This window comes from Sarcophilus harrisii, chromosome 5 (genome assembly GCF_902635505.1).
Source record: "Sarcophilus harrisii chromosome 5, mSarHar1.11, whole genome shotgun sequence".
Classification (NCBI taxonomy): Eukaryota; Metazoa; Chordata; class Mammalia; order Dasyuromorphia; family Dasyuridae; genus Sarcophilus; species Sarcophilus harrisii.
Genome location: NC_045430.1, coordinates 120580083 through 120603085, shown reverse-complemented (window position 1 = coordinate 120603085; position 23003 = coordinate 120580083).

Below are 23003 nucleotides of genomic sequence, written 5' to 3'. Positions count from 1 at the left end.
AAAGAAAATATTTTGAAGGCCTGCCTGAATAATTATAGACAGTATAATTATGAGAGATTTTTTTGTGTACTATATGATAATTATTCTCATTGCTTTGTAGTTATATTATATGTGTTTGAAACCTTAGGACTGAGATGTCATAAAAAGTTTTTTTTTAATACTTAGAGGAAGCTCATAACAATAGGAAAATAGTTTTATTTAATATTATTTAAATTAAGTCCTGTAGACAGATTGATAAGATTGCCTTTGATTTTTATTTCCAACTTTTGAGTCATGCCAATGTTATAATATGAAATGAAGAAATGAAACAAAGTAATTTCAAAATTCAAAATTCAAAAGCATAATAAAAATGCTGGAGCTGTGTGACATGAGAAACTTACCTTGCAAATGTAAAGAAGTCATATGTAAATACCATTGCAATTGAATTCTGTGTTATTGCTTGCTATATTAAGAGTGGTCCAACTAAATGATAAAAAATGTAAACTAAAAAAAATAGGCATTATTGAATCCTTGTTCCTTGGGGGATAAAGATGTGGTAGTAATGAGAATTAGGAGAAATTAGTGGCATATTAATAGGACCCAAGAAATATAACCCTTGGGAAAGAAAAGTTAGCCCAAGTCATGATCCCAGATAATAAACATAGTGCTCTGATGGCTTAAGTTAGAATTTTTGGGAGTGAGCAAATCCAAACATTAGAAAGAAATTGGAAGAAGTTTCTAATAGTAATATAAAGCCAGAGTGGTCAATAATAGAAGATCAGTAGGTATGTCTTCTAGTCCAGGTATTTGATAAATTGGAAAATTGCCATTGGAGAAGGAGTAAGTAAAATTTCTGAATGTACACAGAATTTAAATGTCAATCTACATAAAGTAGAAACTAAAAGCTATAGTAGGAAGAGAGACACATTCCGCCCCCCCCCCCCCAATTAGTGTAAGTGATTTGGTCTCCTAGTCTTTTTCTGCTGGCCAAAAGAAAACAAAAAAAAAATTACTTATGAATGGGAGTGTATGCATCAACAAAATGTCATATAATTTCTCTCAAAAAGTAGCCAAGATTACATTTTCTTTTACTGTGCTAATATAACAATCAAGCTCTTCTGTTCATTTTACTAACAGCATCCTTTTGTGGCTTGGTAAGATCACAACAATAGAAGATGTTTCAGCATGCATATTTTATTGTTTATTATTTTTATCATTATTATTATTATTATCACTTCTCATCTAAACCATCATTGTAGACCAAATAACCATAGTTAAGCAAACATTTCAACACATTGGACACGTACAGAAGTGTATTTACACAGTAAGTGTATTTCTCATTTTGTACCTATAGTGTGCCAGCTTTCTGCTGAGATGTGGGAGGTATGTTTCAACAGCAAGTTTCTGAAGTCATGATTGGTTACTATGAAGAAATCAGAGTTCTGAAATCATTATTGTGAAGTCATTCAGGCCAGTTACCACCCTTCTTCTAGGTCTTGTAACATACTTGTTTCTTTTTTGAGTCTAGGTTCTCTTAAACTATGTATTTCTCTAACCCATAAATTAGTTGGGAGTTGTCAAAATTGTAATACAGATACAGATTCCTGAAATAAAATATATGAAGATAATGCAGTATGCCATATCAGTAAGAAACTAGGGCTATAAACAATTTAAAGAAACATGAAAAAACACATTGGAACTTGCCAAATGAACTAGAATTGGGATTCAGCTTTTGATCCTCAATTTTTGGAGATCCTGCTGGTTTAGGACTTACCTATACAACAAGTCTATTTATAGGAGTTCAAACTCCTATTTGAGGTTTTAATAGGTTCAAATACCTATTAAACATGGTAAAAAAATATATATGCTAAATCCAATAAAAACATATTTATACAATTATCTTGCCACACAAGAAAAATCAGATCAAAAAGTAAAAAAAAAAAAAAATGAGAAAAAATAAAATTATACTAAATCACAACAAAAAGAGTGAAAATGTTATGTTATGATCCACCCTTAGTTCCCACAGTTCTCTCTCTAGGTATAGAAGGCTCTCATCATCATAAGATCATTGGAACTGGACTGAATCATCTCATTGTTGAGAAGAGCCACATCCATCAGAATTGATCATCCTATAATCTTCTTGTTGCCATGTACAATGATTTCCTGGTTCTGTTAATTTGAGTTAGCATCAGTTCATGTAAGTCTCTCTAGGTCTCTCTAAAATCATCCTGCTGATTTTCTTTCTTTTTCTTTCTTTTTTCTTTTTTCTTTCTTCTTCTCCTTCTCCTTCTCCTTCTTTTCTTCTTCTTCTTCTTCTTCTTCTTCTTCTTCTTCTTCTTCTTCTTCTTCTTCTTCTTTTCTTCTTCTTTTTCTTTTCTTCTTCTTCTTCTCTTTTCTTCTTCTTCTTTTCTTCTTCTTCTTCTTCTTCTTCTTCTTCTTCTTCTTCTTCTTCTTCTTCTTCTTTCTTTTTTTTTTTTGCTGACGCAATTGGGGTTAAGTGACTTGCCCAGGGTCACACAGCTCGGAAGTGTTAAGTAGCTGAGGCCAAATTTTAACTCAGATACTACTGACTTCAGGGCTAGTGCTCTATCCATTGCACCATCTGCCCCTCTGCTGATCATTTCTTATAGAACAATAATATTCCAATCACATTCATATACCATAACTTATTCAGTCATTCTCCAGGTGATCGGCATCCACTAAGTTTTCAGTTTCTTGCTGCTATAAAAAGGGTTGCCACAAACATTTTTGCACATGTGGATCCCTTTCCCTCCTTTAAGATCTCTTTGGGATATAAGCCCAGTAGAAACACTGCTGGTTCAAGGGGCATAGTTCCAAATTGCTGCCCATAATAGTTGGATTTGTCAAACTGACTTATTTGGCATAATTCATCTTTGAGCTTCCATGTGTATTTTTTATCTGTGCTACCTTCTCTTGTGAGACTCTCTACTCAGCTCTACTCCTTGCTGATTTTTGTTTGTGGACTAAAAAAAATGAACTTATTTTCATTTTTTCTTGTTCTTAATTTTTTTCCAGAGTTTTTTTTTTCATATATTTCCTGAGATTTATGTAGGAGATCTGAACTTCTTTATAATCTTCCATATCATCATCATCATCATCTTAATTAGAATTTAGAGAATTAATTTCTTGATGCAGTTGTTAAGTTGTAGTTCTTCTGTTTCTTAGCTAGGATATACACATACACATAAATTAGAATTCATTTTAAATAAAATTGCATATTAATTTTTGTTAGATATTAAAATGAGAACGGTATCTGCTTTAAGCTTATCCTCATTAAAGTGACACTGAGGTTTCTTTCTCTTTTTTTATTATTATAGTCTTTTATTTTTCCAAATACATGCAAAGATAATTCTCAGCATTCATCTTTACACAATCTTGTCTTCTAAGTTTGTCTCTCTCTTGTCCCTTTTTCTTCTTCCCAAGACAGCAAGCATTCCATTACAAGTTTAACATGTGCAATTATTCTAAACATAATTGCATCTTCATCATGTTGTGAAAAAATAGATCAAAAGGGAAAAAAAAAACAGAAGAAAGGGGGAAAAAAGCTAAGCAAACAAACAATAACAGCAAAAGGTAAAAATACAATGCTTTGATCCACATTCAGTCTCCATAGTTCTCTTTCTGGGTATGGATGACAGTTTCCATCACAATTCTATCAGAATTGCCTTGAATCGAGGTGATTGTTGAATCACCTCATTGTTGAAAAGAGCCAAGTTCATGACAACTGATCATCATGTAATTTTGTTGTTACTGTGTACAATGTTGTCTTGGTTCTGATCATTTCACTCAGCATTAGTTGTCCTTCCAGACAGACAATAAGATTCTATTACACATTTATACATCTACCATCTATTTCCAAAGTTTAATTAGTTCAAAGCTATACAAGCCCTTAGAGTGATGATAATTTTTTTGAAATTTTTAAAATTTTTTAATGTTTTGTTTGTTATTTTTCTTTCCTAAAAATTATCACTTCTCATCCAAATCATTGCTGTAGAATATTCTTATGGACCAAATAACTATAGTTAAGCAAACAATTCAACACATTGGACATGTACGGAAGTGTATTTCTCATTTTGTACCTATAGTGCTCCACCTCTATCTTGAGATGTGGGAGGCCTGTTTCACCAGCAATCCTCTGAAGTCATGATTGGTTATGATGAAACAGAGTTTGGGAATCTTTCACCATTATTTTCTTTTATGTTGTTTTGGATGTTGTACAAGTTGTTCCACTGGTTCTGCTTATTCACCCTTCATCAATGTGAATCTTTCCAAATGTCTCTGTATTTCATATATCTATTTCTTATGGAGCAATAATATTCCATTACATTCTTAGCTTGTTTGTTGTTTGTTTTTTCTCATTCTCCCTCTTTTCCCTTAAAGCTTATTCTTCTATAAATGTTTTTCTACATTTGGGTCTGTTGTTTTCAGTGCTGCAGAACAATAAAGTGCTTTAAGTATTGCTAGGCATCTTTCAAAACTTCTCCTTATGCTCCAGGAATTTCATAGTCACCATCCCTCTCCCTCAGCATCTATTTATTGCCTTTTTCCCCAGTTGCCATCAGGAAGGTATAAGGATGGTATACAAACCTTTCTACCCTATTTTATCTCAGATACCTTGACTATAAATCAGTTGATCAATCAATCAGTAAAAAGACCTTGCTAGAACTAGAATAACATGACAGCACAAAAATCAGATAGGCCTGAGAAAATTAGATTATGTCCTAGGTAACTCTATAAATTGTCAAGTTGAATACCATAAGAAGAAATAATCTAAGGGAGAAGGTGAAATCTTAACCTCAACTTCAGCCTCAGTCTCTTTTCCTCTTGGAAGTGCATATTCCGTGTGCACCTCCTGGAGGTGCATATTAATATCTTTAAGGATATGAAAACTATTGGGAATTCCCAGCATAATCACCTCCTTACCCCTAAAAAACATCATCTTTCCAACAGTTTCCTAAATGGTTGGTGAGAGTCTCTGTATCATTAGGAGTCCAGACTGTTCTATCATTTATGAAAGGAGTCCAGCAAGAGGACTTCATAATTGGGAAAAAAGAATTTCCAGAAAACAGGAACTGTGATTTATTTCTTAGTTATATATTCTTTCGAAGATTGAACCCATTCCCCTCTGGACTATATAAGTAATTGTGGGAGGATGTAACCCCCTAAAATATACTTTTAGGGGAATACTTTCTTCCAACTCATCTTATTCTACCAATATATTTCTAATATCTAACTAAGCTTGGCTTTCTAAATGATCTTCAAGTGATAATCTTATGGAAAATACACTTATCGGGGTTCAAGACAATGAATGTCATCAGAGAGTCATTCCTGTTCCTCTGGAGAATAGAAACCTGTGAATAGCTCAACTCTGGGATTACAAATCATCTATAAGAGGAGAATTTGGGAAAAGGATCCTTAGAGCTTAGATGGGGTACAAAGATCTTAATAAGAGCACTTTCCACAGAGACACAAAGTTATTTCCTCTATTTTGAGTTCTAGGAATGTAAAAACAGAAAAGAATAAGTATAAGGGCAGGAAAAGGAGATGTTCAAGATCTAGGTGATGGGTCTAGCTCAGCTACTCAGAAACCCTTTTTTATTGCCAACTTAAAAGTTCTGTTTGTCTTGAATCATAGTGGCAAAGATTTAGAAATCTATGGGAATGTTTCCTATGACTTTGACTTACTTGGATGTATATGCCTAGGAGTGGTAAAAATGAGTCAAAGGATATATATATATATATAATTTAATCATCTTTTTATCATGATTCCAAAGTGCTTTCCAGAATGCTAGGAGTAATTCACAAACCCATTGATAATACATTAGTGTCCTAGTCTATCTAATGGGCATAAACTTAAACCTCAAAATTTGTATTTTTCTTATTGTTAGTGATTTGGAGCACTCTTTCACATGATTAATGATAGCCTAAACTTCTTTTTTTTTAAACTGCCTCTTCATATTCTTTGACTACATACCTATTAAGGAATGGTTTGGTTCTCTCTCTCTCTCTCTCTCTCTCTCTCTCTCTCTCTCTCTCTGTATATATATATAGATATATATATCTATATCTATATCTATATATATATATATATATTGCTATATCAACCTTCCATATTTTATTTTAGATATCAGACCTCTATCAAAAATACTTAATGTAAAGATTTTTCCCCTGACTTAACTGATTTTCATTTGTTTCTAGGTACATTTCCCCCCAGAGTTGGGCTGCTTTAGAAAATTGAAATTGTCTCCTCCTTATAGTCTTCTATCCTTTATTTAGTAAAGAATCTACTCATCTTTGTTACATTTTTATAAGCATATTTCTAAAAGAATTTTTTTTCCTTACTACTTTATGTCTTTTTGTTCAGAGATTTAAATTTAAAAAAACTGATATTTTGTGTTTCGGTATTAGAAAGGAAAGCTCAGGGGGCTTACATTAAGCTATTATTTCCTATTGGCAGGTTTCTGTTTTTAAATGTAAGTTATTTTAGATGTAATCAGAATTACTATTATCCAATGTTCTGAGGTACTTCTATGAAATGCATTAGTGTTCTTATTCCAACTCATAGGGAACAGATGTTGATGGTGGTGGGGGTGGGGAGAGCTACAGCAATAATTTTGTTTAATTAATACCTTTCTTAGCAAACTAAATAAGACTAGAAACTAAATTGCTCTCCAATCTCATGGTTGAATACTCCAGAACAGGAATGAGTCACTGATAATAATTCCTCAGTATTTTTTCTGTGGATGAATCAAAGGCTTCAGTCTTCAAGCCATGTATCTGCCAATTTCCATCATTATGAAATATACATTATTTGTTTGATACTTTTTAAAAACAGAGCAAAGAAATTCTAAAAAATTCACAATGTTAATAAAAAAGTACATTGCCAAAGAGAATAAAGCAAAACTACCTAAGGGAATGAGGGTGATTGATTATACATGTCACTTTCCACTATTTTAGTCTACTACTTTCAACTGAAAGAATATATGCTTTAATTTCGAAAACATGGTACCAGCACTGTCCATTGTGCTTGATCTGAGCCTTTTGCATTTCAGTGCTATTTCTATTTACATTACCATAGTCATTATATATTGTTCCTTTGACTATCCTTTCTTCCATCTGCATTGTTTCCTGTAAGTATTCTTATGTTTTTTTTTTTCTCCTGAATTCTAAATTATGGAACCATTAATTAAATTCATAGAACTAAAATTTGTTGAGCTATTTTCCAATGGTTGGACATAGTCTGTTTCCTGTTTTGGCTAATGTATATAATACTGTTGTGAAAATATACTGTGAATAATACTGTGAATATGTATATGTATATATGTCTCTTTTTGCTATCAATATCCTTAGGATTAATGGGATCATGCATTCAAAGGATAGGAACAAGTCAGTTTCTTTTCCTATTTAATTTGAAACTACTTTCTAGAATGTTTAGTTAGGCCAATTCATACTGTTTCCAGGAATACAAAAATGTTCTGGTCTTCCACAGTCCTTTCACGATAGGATTTTGCTATTTTTCAACTTATTTAATAATTTTAATTTGCCTTATTCAGGTACACCTCCCCATCCTCAAAGACTTCCATAACTGATGTTTTCAGTGGTTTCTGAAGTTCTACTTATATTTGAAAGTTTCCCCTTATTCCTTTAAGCCTCAGCAAATAACACCAAGTCTCTATGTTACAGCAGTTCAATCATGGATTACCACTTCGACCTTTTCAAAACTTTGCATCTGTCTTTGTGGAAGGGACTCTAGTAATTTACCTCTCATCTTCCCATTCCCACTGTTGATATGACAGAGCACAGGAAAATATCTCAAAATCTATAAACAAGATGACCAGATTATTTTATACTAGTTTCTTTCTTCCCCCTCTTTATGCCAAGGAGTAATGGAGCCAGTTGCTGTAATCTTAGGTTTTTTTTTTTTTTTTTTAATGTTAAGCTTCTATACTCTCACCTTTCACTCGCATCAAGAAACTTCTTAATTTTTCTTTATTTTCTGCCAACAGAATGATATCACCTGCATATCTGAGATTGTTGATTTTACTCCCAGAAACCTTAATTCCACTTTTTGATTCACTCAGCCTGGCATTTCACATGGTGTGTTTTGAATATTAGTTAAATAAGGTGGACAATATACAATCTTGTACTTTCTTCCTCCCTCCCTTTCCCCTCCCCAAGACAACAAGCAATTTGATATGGGTTAAATATGTGTAATCCTTTAAAATATATTTCCATATTTGTCATGTTATGCAAGAAAATTCAGACCAAAAGGGAAAAAAAACCCAAAAGAAACAAACAAAAAAGGTGAAAATGCTATGCTTCATTCTACATTCAGTCTCTCTGAATGTGGATAGCATTTTTCATCACAAGTCTATTGGAATTGTCTTGAATCATTTCACTGTTGAGAAGAGCCAAGTCTATCACAGTTGATCACATAATTTTGTTATTACAGTGTGTAACATTCTCTTGGTTCTGATAACTTCACTCAGCATCAGTTTATATAAGTCTTTCCAAGCTTGAGAAATAAGTTTGTTATTTATCTTAAGTAAATAAGTTTATTATTTATCTTTAGGTATCTTTATTATTTATTGAATTAATTTAATTTAATTAATATCTTTATTATTTATCTTAGGTAAATTACATGGTAGATAGGCTGATATTTCTTATTAGCATCCACCCTATGGTCCTAGTTTTACAATTATGGCAAAGGTCTGTAATTTAGGGTTGTTTTACAATAATTGATATGTGGGGAGCTTGGTCTGGGATTGTGTATATGATGGCATAGAGGGACAACAGCTTCAGGAAAAGTGTGTCCTGGATTCATTGAGATCACAGAACTTATAGGGTGACTACATTGCATCTACAACTTGATATAGGAGCAGAGGGAGGGGAATGAAATTATAGATTGTTTGCAACATACATTTTCACATAGTGTATACCAGTACACAAGACATTGTGATGAAGGATTATAAAGTCTCATTATGTCTCGTAGAACATCTGCAAATATGAATTTGTTTCTAGATTCTGTTTTGAGAGAACAATTGTCTGAGGGAACATCACTTCAACCCTCGGGTTAGTTTTACCATATATTAAATGAGGAAACTGTACAAGGTAATCTCTAAGATTCATCTTGCCTAAAAGAATCTATGCTTCTAAAGAAATGCAGCACTCTAGTTACAGCTAAACAAAAGCCAAAACTTCCTTTTGAAAATGAAAAGGAATAATTTGGTACTTTCTATAACAAATTTTAAATTTCAGCCTTGAACAAATCCCCAAATGTATTGTGTTTTTCTTCATTAAAAAAATGATGTAATCATATTTTAAAAGTCAACATTACTATATGTACTTTGTGGGGACAGAAGGCCTAAAGAGTCTTTATAAGAACCACTCTCTTCATGGTAACCCCTTCAAGAGTCACTCCCAAGTGCCTCCATGACATCATCTAGTGGATTTTAGCTGCTCTACTTTCCTAACACACATCTACCTTCTTGCCCTGTAACTCTTTTCTTTGTTTTCTCCACATATCATGTTACCCTTTTTAATATTCTATACATTTTTTTGTATTTTACAAAGCACCACAAGAGAAACATTCTTTTTTGTCTCTTTTTGTTTATAATTTATAGGGATAGTGACTTACTCTGTGATTTCTTTGGGAGAATACCAACTCTGCATACTCTGCAACTTGTAGTCTTAGAGAAGTGCCTAGAACACTGGAAATTCACTTACTTTCCTGGGATCACCCAACCAATATGTCAGAATTGGGACTTGAATTCAGGTTATCCTAACTTTGAGGAGAGCTCTCTCTAGCCATTCATTATCCATAGATTATTTTTTTAAAAATTCTAAACTCTCTCCTTCCTTCCTGTTCATTACCCATCCATTAAGAAGGCAAGAAATATGATTCTAATTTAACATATGAAGTCACACAAAACATATTTCTGCATTAGCCATGTACCTCCTACCCTCCCCCCCCAAGGTATAAAAATTTAAAAAAGGAAAAAAGATGTGATTCAATCTACATTCTGAGACCATCAGTTATCTATCTGGTGTTGGATAGCATCTTACATCATGAGTGCTTTGGAATTGTGGTGGATCGTGGAAGTCTTGATTATATTTACAGTACTGATGTTATTGTGCAAACTGTTCTTCTGATTCTGTTTACTTCACCATAAATTATTTCATTTAAGTCTTCCCAGGTTTTCCTTTCATCATTTCATATAGCACAATAATATTCCATCATATTAATATATTAATTTATGTACATTTACTCATTTTGCAATTATTTGCCATTATAAAAAGATCTGCCATAGACATTTTCCTACATATATATTATTTTCCCATTTCTTTGATCTCCTTGGGCTGTAGACCCTAGTAGAGGTAGATACAAAGGGTATGCACAATTTAATTTCCCTTTGGGAATAGCTCCAAATCATTTTCCAAAATGGTTATAAAAGACTTAATAAACTGATCAATATAATGATCCACCAGAATATCAAAAGACTTATGATATAAAATGCTATCCAACTTTAACTACGCCTAGTTAGGTTTAGAGAGCTAAACTTGGAGTCAGGAAAACCTGAGTTCCAATTCAGCCTCAGACACTTACTTGTTAACTGTGTGACCCTAAACAAATCACTTAGTTTCTGTTTACCTCAATTACCTTAACTCTAAATTAGATATAAAAATAGTAGCTCCCTTCAGGGATTATAGTTAAGGTCAAATCAAATGAATTAATATTTGTAAAGTGCTTAACACAGTGCCTGGCACATAACAGGGGCTTAATAAATGCTTATTTCCTTTCTTTCTTTAAATTTATCTATGAATTTTGGATCTATTGATCCCAGATTAAGTGCTCAAAAAGTATTCCTTGTAATATTTAGTACAATATCAAATATACATATTTTTAAAATAAATAAATATTGATACATGTACTTCAAAATTTTTTACCAGTAGGGATGCAAAATTTTAAAAAAAGTTTGGAAACCATTGGACTAGAGAATTTGAGTTTCTCCCAGCACTGGATGTGTAATTTAAAGTACATCAACTGGTAATTAACCTCCAGGCATCTGTCCAACACAAATAGTAGAATTTAGGAAAATGGGAAGAACTGAATCCTTGAAAAATGAGGAATACTGCTCCAATCTAGTCAATAGTTAAATTCTTCCCAGTTTATGAACTTTGGGGAATTCCTTGTTTTGAAAATCATGTTACTTTCAAACTGGGCCAAGATTCATGAACAAAAGATTTCAACAGAATATTAAATAAGAATATAAATCATAAACAGTTGATTAAAATCTCTTAAAGGAAACCATTTAGAGAGAGATAGCTACATTCCTAATGAGCTTCTTATTCACGTTTTTAGCCCCATAAAACTGTTTTGATGTTCTTTCCACATATATTCAGTCCTTTCTTTCGAAGAAGCTCTGAATGCTTTATATATCAACTCTTAAGATATGCCTTAGGTGCTTTGTGCTATTGTGCTGGATTGTAAGGATTAATTATAGTATTTAGTTTCATAATTTCCCCCTTTTATGAGATGGATGTTTTCCAGGGAAAAGAGTTGGAGATGAGAGTAGAGGTGGTGTTATTTATAGGTACATTTCTTCCACTTGCTGCTGCAGCTAACAGAATAACTGGTATCTTTCTCAATCCCCCTCCTTTTTTTTTATAGCCACTTAATCCACTTCCTGATCTCTTTCCCACAAAATTACTTGAGGGGTACTTGAAGCTAAGAGCAGCAACAGGAGTTGATCCCTATGACATGTACTTGTTTTAAACACAGCTATATAAAGCTGGTCCATGTCTCTTTGTAAATATATGTCAATCAATCTCTCAATCAAGAAACATTTAGGTGGCAAAGTAGATAGAGTGCCAGACCTGAAGTCAGGAAGACTCATCTTTATGAGTTCAAATCTGGGCTCAGTCATACTACCTGTGTGATCCTGGGCAAGTCATTTATTTCCGTGTACATCAATTGTTTTTCATCTGTAAAATTGACTGGAGAAGGAAATGGCAAATCATTCTAATATCATTGCCAAGAAAATCCCAAATGATGTCATAAAGAGGCAGATGGGATTGAAATGGTGTCATAAAGAGGCAGAACAACAATGAAGTTCCTACTATGCATGCACTATGTTCAGTTCTGGGGATACAAAGAAAGGTCCCTCCTTTCAATGGGCTTGTAGGCTAATGAGGGCAACAACATGCAAATAACTACTTATCACAAGCTATATACCTATCTGTGGGTGATCATCTTAGGTTTTTCTCCTTAAAATTGGAATTGGGGGCATGGAGGAAAGTAAGAATATACCATAATTATAAATCCATGTTCAGAGTAGGAAGGAACCTTAGGACTAACTCTTCCAACTCTCTTCTTACAATGAATTCTTTCTACATTCAATTAAATTCAGCTGGCATCCTAAACTCAACATGTCCAAAACTGAACTCTTTATCTTTCCTCCAGAACTCTCCCCTCTTTCATATTTTCCTTTTGCTGTTGAGGGCCCCATTAATCCCTCAAGCTTAAAATGTTAGTGTAATTCTTAATCACTCACTCTCTTATCCCCTGAATCTGCTCAGTTATAAAACCCTGTTATTTTTTTTACTTCTAAATATCCCTATATACAGCATCTTCTCTCCTCTGACATTGCTACTTTCTTGGTGCAGACTTTCATCACTTTTTTCCTGCACTATTGCAATATGGTACTAGTGGGTCTGTCTGCCTCAAGGCTTTTCCCATTCCAGTCTCATCTCTTCAGCTGCTAAAATGATCTTCTTAAAACTAAGGTGTGACGATGGCACTTCCTAGACCATAAATTGCAATAGCTCTCCATAATGAAATATAAACATTCTGGTTTTCAAATCCTTCATTCCCTGGTCTCTTCCTCCCTCTCCAATTTTCTTATACCTTGCTCTTCTCCATTTATACCATGATTCAATTACACTGGCCTTTCTATTATTCCTCACATAAGACACTCCATTTCCCAACTCTGTTCCATTGTACTGACTGTCTCACATGTTTGGGATTTGCTCCACTTTTGTCTCTGTCTCTTGGTTTTCTTGTTTTCCTTAAAGAATTTTGCAAAAATAAATAAATAAAGTCTTTCCTAGTCCTTCTTAATGCTGGTGTCTTCCCTTGGAAATTACCTTCAGTTTATGCTGCAAGTTTATGCCAAGCTGGACTTGAAAAAAGAGTCATGATTCTGAGAAGGGAAAGGGAGTGAGTTCCTTATAAAGAACACCACTTTTTAAAAGGAAGTGAGCTGCTAGGAAAGGCTCAACCATAGAAAAAGAAGATCTAGTTCTGTAGGTATACTCAGGCAGAGTCCAAATAGAAAAATTATTGATAGCTAGTCTGTGTATTTGGCTTTCCATTTGGCAGTATTGTAAAGAAAACCTATAAAGCAAAACCAGCCACAGAAATTGTATATACAATCTTTGATACTATAGTACTGATTCCTTTTTGAAAGGAGGAAAATATATTTCATTAAATATCTGCAAGAACCAATATTTATAATTGTATTTATTTTAAGTGTGACTATTCATAGGCTGTAGCACACAGAAAGTGTTTAATAAATGTATGTTTTTGAATTCTCTACTTTCTAGCATTGCTTTCATTTACATTATCATAGTAAAATAAATTGTTCTGATTTTCTTTTTGTTTTGCATTTGTTCATATAAATATTCCATCTTTCACTGAATATTGCATATTTACCATTAGATGAGTTGCAGTAATATTCCATTACATTCATATGCTATATTCTTATGCTTGCTGATTAATCTATGATTAATTTTGAAGGAGGCATTTGTTTGGCCTACATAAAAATTGTTTGCATTAGCTTGTGAAGACATTCATGCTAAATTGTTAAATCATATTCAGTTGAACTTGCTATGAACCAAATACTTAAATGTCAAAGGATTCCCAGGAATGCCTGAGAAAAACACAGAGGGGCTCACAGATTTATCAGGGAAATAGCTGATCTTGTGACAAACATTCATCACTGTCCCAAAATTTCAGTATTCTTTTTTGCCCATGACTTCAGGCAACCCATAGTCCATCTTAGGACATAACTTTTATAAGGATATACATATACGATAGAATAAATGAGACATACTCAAAGAAAATTGATCAATCAACATTTATTAGGGGTCTACTATGTACCAGCTATTGTGTTAAACAATGGGAATACAAATGTGAAAAATGAAAGACAGTCTCTGCCCTCCAGAAATTTATAATCTAATGGGGAAAAACAAAATACAAAAGGAAGCTGAAAAGTAGTGATGAGGGAGGAGAAGTTGGAAGTGGGGATTGAGAGAAGGGGACATGGTGAAGAAGTCAAAAAAGCCAAAGATAGTGTGGTGAGAAAGTAAACCCTAATACCAGACCCTTGAAATTTCACTGCTCTACCATGAGTCAATCTATAACACTGGCCTTGAGGTGCTGACTGTAATGATTTTTTCTGCAGCTAGTCTCAGAGCAGCAGAGGCAATAATCATGTTCCCGGAACTATTATTCCCTACAGGTACTACTTGTTGCCCAATGGCTCAGCATTTTTAATGTGGTAATACGAAGTGGTTTTTGTTTTGTTTTCTTATGAACTGCTGATGAGTTATGCTTCTCCCATTCTATACTTGTGCAAATGACTTTTGAAACCTAAATATTTTGGGGCTTGTTTTTCAGGAGTTTCAATCATGTCCTTCTTTGTGACCCCGGGGGGGCTTGTTTTTCAGGAGTTTCAATCATGTCCTTCTTTGTGACCCCATTTTGGGATTTTCTTGGCAAAGATACTGTAGTGGATTATCATTTTCTTCTCCAGCTCTTTTTACAAATTAGAAGACTGAGGAAAATAGGATGAAGTAAAAGCCATAGCTAGTGTAGAGACTGGATCTGAAATCACAAAGATGAATCTTTCTGATTCCAAATCCAGGGTTCTATCTACCATGCCACATTTAATTCATTTTATTAAATTTCATCTTAAATTTAGCCAAGGACATCCAACTTTTGAGATCTTTTTAGATTTGAATTCTATTATCTATTAGAATACCTATCTTTTTCAGCTTCATATCTTATGCAAATTGAAAATTAGATTTTGCTTTAATATAAATTGTAGCTTAATTTATTGAATCAGATAAGGTTATTTTCCTAGCTTTGCAGCCCACAATTGATCAGCTGACTCCAAGTTGATACTGATTTATCAATATGGTTTGCAAATGTTTATGAATCTAGTTAAATATGTTATCATGCGGTCCTCATTTCTCTGTCTTTTCCACAAGAATATCATGAGAGATTTTGTTCAATGTGTATGTAGCTAACATCTAGAAACATGATGACAGCTAAATGATATAGTGGATATAGTGCTGGATTTAGGGTGAGGAAGATCTAAACTCAAATCCCTCCTCAGAAACTTATTAGTTCTGTGATTGTTGGTAAGTAGTTGACCAACATCCTTTCCAGCTCTCAATCAATGATCCTATGATTATGACATATCCTAGATCTATGGAACCATAGTTAAAAATCTCTTTTTTAGTAGATCTGAAAATAATAATTAATGTTTTCTCTAACCTAAAATACTTTCTAGATTTTCCCCTTTGAAGGCTGGTTGGTTTGTGGACAAAAGATCTTTATTAGGGAAATGTATTAAAGGTGGTAGCCAAAATTTAAAACAAAAGTGCCCCTTATCTTGTTCAGAATATTGCCTTCTTTAGCCCTGAAGTGTTTAGGCTATTGTTTCATTTAAGGGTTATCTTCTCTTCCCTATCCCCCACCCTCTTCTTTTCCAAAATGATAGGAATTGTGGGGAAGATATTCTTTACAATCCTTGAGGATCTTGATCCAGGAAGGAACTAAATAGTGACTACAATTTTGAAATGTTAACCCCCAAATGCATTTTGCATCTTTTTGGGAAGCAATCAGTTGGCTAGGTTCATCCAGCTAGAAAGTATCCAAGGCCAGATTTGAACTGAAGTCCTCTGGACTTCAGGGTCAGTACTCTATCCACTATGTCACTTAGCTTCTTTCCCCCAGTAACACTCCTCCCAGCATATTAACATATTACTTTGTTTAGGATTCCTAGAAATGTTTCCAAGCATAGAGCATCATATCTGAGGGCAATGGGGGCCTTTCCCAAGTGTGTTCAGTTCTCTTTGCAATCTAGGAATAAATATCATCTTTATAGCTTATTGTTAAAATAAATAAAATTGTTTCTGGAAAACTTGTGCCTAAAATGCAGAATATTACTCTCTCCTGGTTCTTTCACTACCTACTGGATAATCCTTTCTCAGTTTCCATTGCTAGATCTTCATCCAGGTCATTTCCCCTAACCAAAATTGCACTATTGGACTAGGTTTTAATCCTTCTTCTCTTCTTCATAGCCCTTTACTTGGTGATATCATCAGCTCCCATGAACTCAATGATCATTTCTATGCTGATAATTCTCAAATCTACTTATCTAGTCCTAACTTCTCTGATGATCTTGAGGCTCACATCTCCAACTTTCTATTCAGACATTTGAATTGGGTGTACAGTAAATATCATAAACTCAACATGTCCAAAATTTATTTTGCTTTTTCCCCTAAACCCTACCTATTTCCAAACTCTTCTATTACCTATAGAGGGTACCCCAAAATCCCATCATAAAGACTATCAACCTGTCATCTTTGACTCCCCAGGATCTCCCATCTAGCATATTCAATGTATTGCTAAGGTCTATCAATATTACCTTTCCAACATCTCTTGAAGGTCCCATCATACCGTCTCCATTTGGAATAACAATGAATTAATAATTAATAATGTGCCCATGTACATTACCAACTTGAAAGTAAAAATGAGGTTACTTAATAAAATCACTCAGACATTCATGGTGAAAGTCAACTATAGTCTATATAGTTATGTAAGTTACATAGTTTATACAGTTGTTTGCATGGTATCTGCTCCATTAGATTTTGAATTTCTTGAGGGTTTTGCTTCTTTTTGTGTCCCCAGTATTTAGCATGGTTCCTGACTATAAATAATTTTTCTCTTTTTTGCTATCAATGACTAATATATTTTGCTCCAAAAATGATGAGCTTAATAATTTTAGGAAAGCATAGACTTGCATAAAATAATGAAGAATGAAATGAACAGAACCAAGAGAACATTGTATACAGTAACAATATTGTCTGAAGAACAACTTTGAGAAAATAAGTCATTCTGACTATTTTAAATGCCCAAATTAACTACAAAGAACATACATATGAAAAAAACCCTATATGTATCCAGAGAAAGAACTGAAAAATAGAAGAAGTATATATAGTGATTTTACATACACACACACACACACACACACACACACACACATATAATAGGTATTTGTGTCTAATGGTAGCCATGGGGGAGGGTGATGGGAAGAGGGAATAAAAAAGAAAGTTACCCAATAAATTTATTATATATTTAAAAGGAATAGCAAGTTGTACATAATAGATTTGCAGTTTCATGTACAATCATATTTTCCCCCCAGACTACTATGTTATGGAATTGCTTATTTTATCAGAATAAAATAAATTAATTTAAAAAAACAAAACAAAACAATAACCCCTTCCCAAAAGAAAATAAGTGAACAACTCTTAATGAATGTGTGCAGAAAACAGAAGGATCATCATTTGCCTTTGTAATGATGTTCTCCAACCATCCCCTTGATAATCCATTCTGGAATTCTGTTGGGGACTGATTTCAGTCTCACTAGAATGTAGCTGACAGGATCTACTTCTCTTTTTTTGAAAACTAGGTAAACATTTCGCTCAAATTTTGCATCCTAGCAACCTTTTTATTCCTCACAATTCTTCAAACTTTCCTAACAATTTGTTCACCTATCTTATCTTCCTTCAAGTTCATTCAGTACCTTGGGATGTAATTAATCCAGGACAGGAGAAATAATTTAAAGCAGTAGTGGGTTATTTTTTTTTAGAGAGATAGGGAGGTAATCTAATAGAATGAATGACTTGGAGGCAAAAGACAGAAGTTTGAATCCTGAATTAAATGCATACTAAGTGTATGATTCTCTGAGATTCTGAGCCTTCTTGGTGAATAATGTCAGGAAGGCCAAAACCCAGAATAAGCTGAGAAATGATGGTAAGGAAAACAAAAATGCCATTTTTGTCAGGTAAGTTCAGTGCTGTATGAGCCCCAGGCATAACTGAAACCAAGGTCAAATCCTGGGGAGTATCAGACATTAGCAGGTTAGTAGATCAGCAGATACTGGTCTCAGTTGGGACCTCCTCCTTCTCCCAAAAAGCAGTCATTTAGTAAATAAAGATGCCAAATGGGGTTATGACTTCCATAGCCAAATTGCCTCAATTTCCTCATCTGTACAATGAGAAGAAAATCTTAACAACTACCTTACCACATGGTTATGAAAATCAAATGAGAATCCTAACCTTAAAGTACCAGAGAAATGGCGCCTATTATTGTTGTCTCCCATACCTGGAGTTTCTGTTTGCCTTTTTTTTTTTTTTTGGCCATGTGTAGCCTCCATATTGTGGTATACTTCCTTGTTTGTTAAGGGTTAAAGATACTAAAACAACAGATGCCAATCTTAGTTGTAGCAAAAGTACATACTTAGGACACCTAGATGGCCCAGTGAATAGAGCACCTGGCTTGGATTCAAGGGGACAAGTTCAAATCCAGCCTCAGACATTTATTAGCTATGTAATCTAGTTGAGTCATTTAACTCTGTTTGCCTCAGTCTCCTCATCTGTCAAATGAGCTGGAGAAAGAAATGGCAAACTACTTTAATATCTTTACCAAGAAAACCCCAAATGGGGTCATGAGTAGAATTGAAACAATTGAATAAAAACAAGTATGTACTTACCTGAGGGAAGAATGAAAATAAGTTTAAGTTATCTGTGGAATCTCCATTTAAACCCCACTAACTCTTCTACTATATATTTAAGCACTCTTTTGCAATCTGAAAAAAAGTAAAATGAGAGTTTGTCTCTGAACATTCTTCTTTTTGAGTGAATAGATCAACTGCATCCTTTGTCTTGTTGTCCAAAGTCAAGACAGTTTTGCCTTCCGTTGAGTAGAAGGCACAACCAGCATACCACTTGCCATAAAGTGGAATTGATATAAGCAGATGGATCCTTGAATAAAGCAAATCAATCAACCAGTATTTATTAAGCACTTACTGTATGTCAGGCACCCATGCTAGGCTTTGGAGAAACAAACACAAAAGCCATCACCAGGCACCAGTGACCTCCTGTGTTATATATTGATTTCACTCTGGATTACAACCCCGAGGTTCTGACTTGTGGATTACAAATTTCTGACTATGTTGTCTTTAACTACTGTTTGATAACTCATATTAGGATGTTTGGAATTTCTGGTCTTTGATGTGATCAAAATGCTTAAAAATTACAAGTCAAAATCAACAGAGTCAATTCTCTAGTTCTCCCTGACTTTGAATTTAGACTGTCAGTCATGACTCTAAAAAGTTTTTTTACTCACTGAATGGCTACCTTTTTGGGGATCTCAATTGAGACTGGTATCTGTTGATCTTATTGTTCCTGTGTCTGTTACCCATATGGGGTTTTCTTGGCAAAGATACTGGAGTAATTTCCTTTTCTATTTCTTCTCCTGATCATTTTACAGATAAGAAAACTGAGGTAAACAAGGTTGGTGACTTGCTTAGAATCCACCTAGCTATAGTCTGAGGCCAGATTTGAATTTAGGAAGATGACTCTTCGTGATTCCAGGTTGGGCACTGTGCCATCTAGCTGCCCAATCTACTGATATACTAACACTTATCTTTACCACTCACCAGGCTTTGGCTCTGACTCCAGTAATTACAGGGAGTCATTCGGCACTGAACACAGCTGACTTAAAAAGGTATTTTTGTTTTTCTTAGCATTGTTTCCCAATTCATTCTGGATTTTAGTTTTCCTGACACTTTTGTCAGAGAGACACTGAAAACATTTTTGACACTAAAAGACCCAGCTTTTTGCAGTGAATCACATTTTTCAGGGACCAAATAAAGAGCCCAGAAGAGTTTTTATATAAATAGGAACAAGAAAGAGGTTTTGTTAATTTGAAGCATATGTGAGTTTAAAAGGTAGATAGAGAAGAACTAAATAATCCAACTAGGGTCTCATAACATTTTTCATTGAGAAAGAAGCAAGGGGAAAATTTCAGACTCTCAGCTAGATACATAAAGCAAACATGACCTCTGAATTGGTTTTCTCCTTGCTATGAAGTCAGTGTGCCCAAGTGGATATTCTGTAAGATCTTCCTGCTGATCCAATCTATGCAGCCTTTATCTTTCAAATAGAAAAATACAGAGCTGGGGGCAGCTTGGTGGTGCAGTGGATAGAGTACCAGACTGAAGTCAGGAGGACCTGAGTTACTTCCTAGCTGTGTGTGACCCTGGGCAAGTCTCTTAACCCCAATTGGAAGAAGAAGAAGAGAGAAGAAGAAGAAGAAGAGGAAGAAGAAGAAAAAGGAGAAGAAGGAGGAGGAGAAGGAGGAAGAAATACGTTCAGAGATCTCCTTTCCTTTCTGGTTTACAGTTAACATTACTAGATGACTTAGCACAACAGATATCATGGAATGATGAGCAGGCTTCCTCCTCTCTTCTACCCAGGAAAATGTATTCTGATTTGTACAAAGTTTTCAGAATAGAAACAAATTGCACATTTAATTCAATTACCCCTCCCTCCTCTTTTTTTTTTTTTTAACTCTATTGGCTTTTACTCCATTAGCTTCTTCCATTTTTGCTATTTTTTTCTAAGTATTATTCTATCGTTATTGTCATTTCAGACCCATGTAGAAGAATTCAGGATGTGAAAACTTTATAAAAGCAGCTAAGAATTATTTATTTATCCTGATAGAATGTAAGCTCCTTGAGGGCAGGGACAATTACATTTTCATCTCTGAATCTTTCATACAGTATCTGAGATATATGATATGTGTAAGAAATGCTTAGTGACTGATTTATTTTAAAAATGACTAATAGGTTAAGTGACTTGCTCATGGTTACAGATCAATATGTATCAGCGGCAGAACATAATTTCAGATTTTCTTAATGCCAAGCCTAAATCTCTATCTACTGTGCTATGTTATTGTAAATTACCTTCCTTTCTCTCTTCCTTTCTCATCAATCACCCATAATTTTAATCTTTACATTCCAAAAAAAATTCCTATTTCTGAAAACCTTTTCAACAGTATCACATAAGCAGGATTCTAGAAAATGCATTAATTGAAAATTCCAGAACAGTTTATAATTAGCATTTAGATACTGGATCTATATAGGTTCAGTGTATTTTTCAATCAGGTATTTGATATCCTCCATGGTCAATAGAGTTTTCATTTCACATTTACAGATGTGGAAACTGAAATCTGAGTAGGTTGCATAAGGTAAAATAGTTTCTACTTTGTGGGCCACAGTATTTTACAGTAGAAGGCTGGCATTATTGCCTCTCAGGCTCAAGAGACTATCAGATTTGTAGAAGGTGAGGGAGTGATTTATAGCTCTCAGGGTTACCAACAAATCACTCTTAGGGCCCCTGCTTAACCCAAAGTGCTTAGTTTTAATTAAAATCCTAAAAGAGCATGGTCAGCAAAGTAGATACCCATTATTATTCATGCTATAATTTTTGGATAAGCCTTTTAGAATAAATACATGACCTAAAGCTTTCTGGAATAAGTGTATTACACACACACACACACACACACACACACACACACACACACAAAAAAAAAAAAACAAAAAAAAAAAAACCGTGGTCAGCTAATATTTGTGGAACTTTCTTAAAAGGGAGGGACAAAGGTAAAAGCTAAATAAATAAAGCCACGTGAAGAAAAAGAGAGATGTATCAAAAAAATCTGGTGTGATTTTTAAATTAATGGATTTGTTGAAAAAATGAATTAACTAGGAAATGGTATTCAATATAGAAGATTAAAAACAACTTTCTGAAGTCTAGCCAGGTTTTTTTCCCCCTTTTCCTTTACAAGGTAATATATTTCTAGTAACAAAGAGCTCCTGGAGGCAGGGAAGAAATTAGAACTGACTTTTAAGAGTCTCATTATGTTTCTGCCTCTTTAAGAAACCTTGCTGAGGTTTGTTACATAATCAGCTTTAGCATTCAATGGCTTTATTATTCATTTATAATAAAGCAGAAAGTTCTTGTTTAATATAAACCATGTTTTAAAATTATTATTGTTCCTGTCTGCAGTAACAAATGCTCTTAAACAATATCCAAATCATGCTGGAACAAGTATAAAAAGAAAATTAAGGCATCTCTTAAGAAGTTATTGAGCTTAGCCATGAAATTCTAGAATTGGAGAAAAAGGTGAAGATTAATAATGAGACAGTGTGAGGTATAAGAGGGACTGGGAAAATGTGACATGTTCAACCTGTTTCCTAACACTCTCCTTTGTGTTTAGTATGGACATACTCATTTCCTCAAATAATTATTCATATATCTATTATTCTAATATTTTAATTGGAAAAGTTACAAAATAATCACTTACCATTTTGATTATATGACTTTTGCAACATATCCAAATGAAAGCCTGTCATACATTTCTTGCCTTTCTTAATTATTATTATGTAAAAGTTATTACAATTGGAGATGAAATCTAATTAATTTAATAAAACAGAGAGGGAGGGAGGAGAGAAGGAAAGACAGAGACAGAAATTTTATATATATAGAGAGAGAGATAGACAGAGAGAGACACTGAGAGAGAGAAAGAAAGAGAGAGAGAAAGAGAGAGAGACAGAGAGAGAGAGAGAGAGAGAGAGAGAGAGAGAGATGGACAGAGGACAGAGAAACAGAGAATATAAATAGCATATAAATAGCATAGAGATAGGGAAATGGATAAATAATACAGATAGTAACTAATTTCTGATATAACTAGATTGACTCCACCAATACAAATCTGCAACTGACTCTGTAATCAGGTTTCTAACTATTATACAATCTACATTATAAACACACATTCATTTTCATAATAATGGTATGGCTAAAATATG